Source organism: Mus pahari, chromosome 4 (genome assembly GCF_900095145.1).
Source record: "Mus pahari chromosome 4, PAHARI_EIJ_v1.1, whole genome shotgun sequence".
Classification (NCBI taxonomy): Eukaryota; Metazoa; Chordata; class Mammalia; order Rodentia; family Muridae; genus Mus; species Mus pahari.
In genome coordinates, this window is record NC_034593.1 from 104595342 (window position 1) to 104602350 (window position 7009).

The following is a 7009-nucleotide window of genomic DNA, read 5'->3' on the forward strand; positions in this document are numbered from 1 at the left end:
CAGGCAGATCTCTGTGAGTTTGAGGCCAGCCTGATCTACAGAGTGAGATCAGAACAGCAAGGGGCCATTACACAGAGAAACCTTGTCTCCAAACAAACAAACAAACAAAACAAAACAAACAAACAAAAAAAGAGTTAAGATAAGGTTAGGTGTGACAATTTGGATCTGGTATGTCCCCAAAGTCTTCTCTCGGTGGAGCAGTGCTCAGAGAGTGACTGGATCATGAGGGCTGAATACACTACTAGAAAGTGGGGCTCAGCTGGAGAAAACCCGTTCCTGGCTGGGTGCTCCTCAAGGCTCTGTTTCATCCTGGTTCCTTGCCGCTTCCTTTCCAGTTGCTGTCAGCAGCTTGCTTCTACTGTGTTCTTCCACTATGATGTTCAGCTTTGTTTCCGCCTCAGATCAATGCAGGCAAAGTACCACAGACTGGAGCTTCTGACACGGTGAGTGGAAATCAGTCATTCTCCTTACATTTATCTCCTCAAGTGCTTTGCCAGTGATGGAAAGCTAACAGAGCAGGCATCAGGAGGAGACATCTAAAAGGCAAATTTCGATTTAGTTCAGAAGAAACTGGAGTAACAATTATGGGCTCAAAGATACAGATGAATTCTAAAGACAGCATAAATAAAAACTGAGGGATTTGTAATCAGAGCCCTCTAGAGAAAGATCCAACAGGATAAATATGTGTATATGTATAGAAAGCATTTGTTTTCATAGAAATGTACACTAAGAAATTGACTCTTGATTATAGGAGCTGGTATCCTAAAATACTGTATACTGCAAGGTGGTGGTGTTGGGGAGTGAAGGGGTGAGCCTGAGATGTTTTTTTTTTTTAGTGTGAGCTGATGAGAAGTAGCCTGGAAACCCAGAAACTCGGGCAGAAGTTCATACATACACAATTTCTTCTTTAGTAAACCTCAGGTTTTGGTGACATTACCTACCAAGTGCTCAAGTCAAATGGAACCAGGAAGCAAGCAGACATTGCTCTCCTAATATCTAACAAAAGAGACTTCAAACAGAAAGTAGTCAGAAGAGAAAAACAGGGACATTTCCTTCTGAACAAGGGAACCGTCAACCAAGAAGACATTAGTATCTTCAGCATACACGTTCCAAACTCTAGTACACCCAATTTATTTTTTAAAAAAAATCCCACTGGATCTAAAGAAACAAATTAACAGCAATTCATTAATGGTAGGTGATTTAAAAACTCCTCATATAGATGACCACTTGGACCAAATATAAACAAACAAAGAGAAGCACTAGAATTGTCATCATACATCCGAGTGACAAAACATAGCCCTAGAATATCTCACTCAAACACCAAAGAACACATATTCTTCTAAACAGCACGTGGAAATTTTTCTAAAAGTAGGCCACATACTGGGATAGAAATTGAAACTTTACAAATTCAGAAAGATTTAAATAATTCCTTGTATCCCATAAAGTCTCACCAACATGATTGCCTAAACATGCCAAAGTGGACAGGGAAAAGCCCAGATGGCTTCATTCCCCACTCAGAGAACTTCAGGTAACTAAGGGATGCTGAGAGAAACAGTCTTCTCTAGGGAAGAGCAGACCCCTTGGTTATCCCAGTCCTGAAAATGTACATACAAATAACATCTTACAGACTGATCAAGTTATACTTAGAAATGTGTATGTATATACACACATGTATGTACATGTAACAACAATTAATAAAAAGGGTCTTGAATTTTAAAGACAGCTAGGCAGAGTATATGGAGGGAGGAAAGGGAAGGGGAAAATGATGTAAATATACTATAACCTCATGGATTAAAGAAAAAGAACTAAACATTGTAGGAATGAAGATAGACCCTAACACTCAGCATGCTCACAAGTTGTGAGAGAGGCAGACAACGTAAAAGGCTCACAGAAGCCAAAGATGCAGACACCATTCAGCAGACCAACACTGTCTGGCACAAAGTCAAAGTGCCATAAAAGCCTAAGTGTAGTCACGATTGCTGGCATTTTCGCATCAGTCGTGACCTAACAAGATCTGATTCTAGGATGCTTAGGGAAAGGGGATTGGTTGCAGAGGGATGTGAAGTTGAAAGGCAAGAGTAAATGCCTGCCCACAAGACATTTGCAGTAACAGTAACTGAAATGCTCCAAAAGCCACTTTCCCTTCCCTCTGCTGGGGCTTCCCCTCCCACCACCAAATTATTTGGGTCTTCCCCAAGGCTCAACCACTCCCCCAAAAGTTAGCCCAACAACAGGTGCAGTCACGGCTGTTTACATGCCAAGCATTATGGGAATTAGTTTCATGTCATAGGTGAGAAATTAGACACTGCAGCAGAAATACTTATAATATCTTTCGGAGAGGGAATCCACAGACTTTTCTTTTCTTTTTTCTTTTTCTTTTTCTTTTTTGTTCTTGTTGAAAGAAATGATAATGTGTACAATACTGATGCCATTGCCCTAAAATGATCTGTGCTACTGTAGTCTAAGCATTTTGTCGGTGCCAGTGAAGAGGCAAAGCATTGGTTACATGCCTAGTTTTGTTAAGTGGCTGTACTTAAAGTTTAGCTGAATGAACACAAGCATTTTTAATAAAAAGTGCTTTTAGGGCAGGGGTTACCTAGAATGATTTCATTGTGATGATAAAATAGAAGTTAAATTGGCTTTTAATCAAATGTGCATATTTGTCTGTAATGAAGTTAAGAGAAAATACTACTGTGAGTTAAACCACCATCAAAACACATGCATCTCACAATCACTAAACACATGCATCTCACAATCACTAAATACACGCATCTCACAATCACTAAATACACGCATCTCACAATCACTAAACACATGCATCTCACAATCACTAAATACACGCATCTCACAATCACTAAATACACGCATCTCACAATCACTAGAACTCTGTTTGATATAGGAATTTAATATCTTCTCAATGAAATGATGATTTCATATATATATTTGTTTTTTGTTTTTGTTTTTGTTTTTGTTTTGGTTTGGTTTGGTTTGGTTTTGGTTTTTCGAGACAGGGTTTCTCTGTGTACCCTTGGCTGTCCTGGAACTCNCTTTGTAAACCAGGCTGGCCTCGAACTCAGAAATCTGCCTGCCTCTGCCTCCCAAGTGCCACCACTCCCGGCTCTCATATATATTTTTTTAGAACTTAAAATAGACACAACATTTATACTGGCCTCTGTATTTCTATAGCCACTCCCTAAAGAATACTTCCAGGCAATGTATAGGAGGAAGATTTTAGTGGGGACTTACATTTTCAGAGGCTGGGGAACATGACAGCAGACAAACAGTCAGGCATCAGGCACAGAGGGCTAACTGGGAATGTCATGAGTTTTTGGAATCTCAAAACCAGTGACAGACTTCCTCCCACAAGGCCAAACCTCCCAATCCTTTCCAAATAATTCTACCAATGGGAGACCAAGGATTACAATATTGAAGCCTGTGGGAACCATTTTTCATTCAAAGCATCACATTCTACTCCCTGCTTCCCACAGGCTTGTGACCATATCATAATGCAGAATGTATTTAGTTCAAATTTGAAGTTCCCATAGGTTTTCCCAGCTTCAACACAATTTAAAAGTCTAAACTCCAAATTCTCTTTTAACTGTAAACCCCTGTAAAATAAAAAAAAAGACATACTTCCAACATACAATGACATGGAATATACATTGCCATTCCAATGAGGGAGGAATAGGGGCATAGTGAAGAAATACTGGACCAAAACAAGGCCAAATCCCATCATGGCAAACTCCAAATCCTGTGACTCTATACCTGATGTCAAAGGGCTTAGATGGATCTTCCTTCCAGTTTTGCTGACATCAACACACTTCTCTTGGACAGGGTGCACTCTCTGTCTGCAGCTCTTTGGGCAGGTGTCCCACAATTCCGGTATCTTCAACATCTTGGTGTCTCCAATGCAATCTAGGCTTCCCCTTCACAGCTTCCAGGCAATGGTCTCTCCTGGTCTCCATGTAGGGACTCCCCCACCACACATCCATATAATCTCGGTGACTCAAGTCATTCCTTACGCACAGAGGAAGATTCCAAACCCCTCTACTTCCCTATCTTTCATGACCCCAAAGCCAGAACTGCATGGCCAATGCTGCCTGTTTGGGATGGAACCTATCCCTCTCCTTGAATTACGTTTGTCTAAACTTTGATTTGTTGTTGCTTTTTAGGATCAGAAAATCCCTTAGTCCCTTTCCTTTCACAAATCACAGGATCAGCTGGGTAGAAATCTTGCCCCGGGAACGCTTCCTTTCTTTTAGAATCCGGTCTTTCCTTACCTGTGTCAACACAAGTGTTGGCTCCAATGTTACATTCCCTAGTGCCTTTTTCTCTTCAAGCTGTACCTTTTCTATTTCTTCTTGCCCTCCTTGCTCTTTTTTTACTATAGGTCTGTGTAAGAATAATCACTAGTAACCGAGCCACAAACTCAGTAGCAGACTGCTTTAAAGTCTCCTCAGCCAATGAAATTAGCCCCAAATGCTTCCAACTTAGCCTCAGACAGATTCTTAGGACAGAGGCAAAGAGCAGCCACAGTCTTGGCCAAAATAGTGGACGACTTTTTTATAGTGAAATTGCTAATATAGTCTCCTCTGAAATCTCTTGAGCTAAATATCCACTGTCCATACTGCTCTCATCATTACTGTCCTCCAATCTCCTAATAGGGTGGTCAGTTAAGCCCCACTTATAGCATTCAAGCACTTACTTAGTCCAAAGTCTTCCACATTCCTCCCCAGACCAAGTACGGTCAGGACTGTTACAGCAATAGGCTGCTTCATGGTACCAACTTCTGTCTTAGTTACTTTCCTATGGCTGTGATAAAACACCATGGCCAAGGTAATTTATAGAAGAAAGACTTTACTGAGGGCTTACAGTTTTAAAGGGTGAATCCATGACCATCATGGCAGGGAGCACGGCATCCAGCAGGCAGGTATGGTGCTAGAGCAGTAGCTGAGAACTTCCCATTCTCATCCGTAGACATGAGGAAGAGAGGTGCTAACTGGGAATAGAGAGGGCATCTGAAGTTTCAAGACCTTCCCCCAGGGACACATCTCCTCCAACAAGGGCACATCCTCTGATCTTTCTCAAACAGTTCCATGCACTGCAGACCAAGCATTAAAAAATATTAACACATGGGGGCTATTCTCATACAAACCACCAAAAATCCCTTAAGACTGGAGTTGCAGATGGCTGTGAACCGTGTGGGTGTTAGGAATCGAACCTGCGTCCTCTTAACCATGGGACCATTTCTCCAGCCCTCAGTATGTTTGTTTTCAAACTTTTTTTCTTTAATCACTTGACAACTCTTTTGACACACTGTGGCAATAGTGACAGTCAAGTGGGTGGTGTAGAAAAGAATTATATTGAAACAACTTGATTCTGACCCAAAATAGAACTCTATTTTGCATTTCTTATAAACCTGTGCAGTCTTCTCTTGCAGAGGATGACAACTGCAAACCTCATTTTAACATCTAGTAACAGGGCAAGGGTATTTGAACACCCTTCTGTGGACATCCCAAATACAAGTGTACCCCTCTACTAGATTCTATGCATAATAAACACATGATAAAGAGCTAAAAATTAGACCAGAAGAAAAATGCAGCCGGGCAGTGGTGGAGCCCACCTTTAATCCCGGTACTTGGGAGGCAGAGACAGGTGGATTTCTGAGTTCGAGGCCAACCTAGTCTACAGAGTGAGTTCCAGGACAGCCAAGGCTACACAGAGAAACCCTGTCTTGAAAAACCAAAAAAAAAAAAGAAAGAAAGAAAGAAAGAAAGAAAGAAAGAAAGAAAGAAAGAAAGAAAAAGAGAAAGAGAAAGAGAAAGAGAAAGAGAAAGAGAAAAAGAAAAAGAAAAAGAAAAAGAAAAAGAAAAAGAAAAAGAAAAAGAAAAAGAAAAAGAAAAAGAAAAAGGTAAATGAATTCATTGACTAAGGACTCAATGACACAAGTAGCTAAACATTGTTGGCATCCTTCTGGACAGTGTCATAAAAGCTCTAAGATAGCAAATCCAAAAAGCAGATTCTAAGATAATCAAACAAGTGTTACCATGTACCGAGTTTTTATTTGAGAAAACGCAAACTATTCTATTTCTTAGTGTTACATGGCAAAATAATTACCCTCCCCCTCAAATAAAACCTCTTTAAAAGAAACAACAGGGCTAGATGGATGGTCAGGGGTGGTCTCTTGCAGAAGACCCAAGTTCAGTGTCCAGTATTCACATGGTGGCTCCCAATACACACATGGTAGTTCTCACCTGAATTTTAGGGGATCTGATGCCATGTTCTGGCCTGATAGGCACTGTGCTGCTCTATACACATGGTGCACATATATATACAGGCAAAACAAAAAAAAATGTTTAAGAGAAAACAAAATTAGAACACCAATAATGCAATCATGGATTTTTGAGTGAAAGGGAGGCTATTCCCCTACAAGCCATGGCTAATTTATATATATTTAAACATAAGCAAATACTATATAGTTTTAAGACACAAAGCCTTTTTTTTAAAGCAGAGATTTTGAAGGAACTACCAACTGTCAAATGGTGTAGAGATAAATAGCTAATATGCTTGTGTGTGTGTGTGTGTGTGTGTGTGTGTGTGTGTGTGTGTAACATCTCTGGAAGTCACTTTACATAACAGCGTAGGGCATTAGGTGACTCCTTCTATGTGGTTATTCTCAACCTAGTGAGCCAAGATTACTGATAATACAATTTTCCTTTTATTTTGCAGAAAATAATTCTAGATTTGCTCTTTCTTTCTTTCTACATGTGTAGTATATATGGGCACATAATTAATCATAAGGTCACAAATAAATAAATAGTGATTTTTTTTTTACCTAAGTGTCTTAGTCAGGGTTTCTATTCCTGCACAAACATCATGACCAAGAATCAAGTTGGGGAGGAAAGGGTTTATTTGGCTTACATTTCCATACTGCTATTAATCACCAAAGGATGTCAGGACTGGAACTCAAGCAGGTCAGAAAGCAGGAGCTGATGCAGAAGCCATGGAG

General features: G+C 40.2%; 1 long non-coding RNA gene across 1 annotated transcript in view; it reads right to left on the reverse strand.

Moving 5' to 3' along the window:
- Window positions 1-4844: 4844 nt before the first annotated feature.
- Window positions 4845-7009, reverse strand: part of LOC110321096 — a 7002-nt gene continuing 4837 nt past the window's right edge. Inside the window, exon 3 of the long non-coding RNA XR_002380498.1 lies at window positions 4845-5101. This is a non-coding gene — a long non-coding RNA (uncharacterized LOC110321096). The remainder of the gene's footprint in view (window positions 5102-7009) is intronic.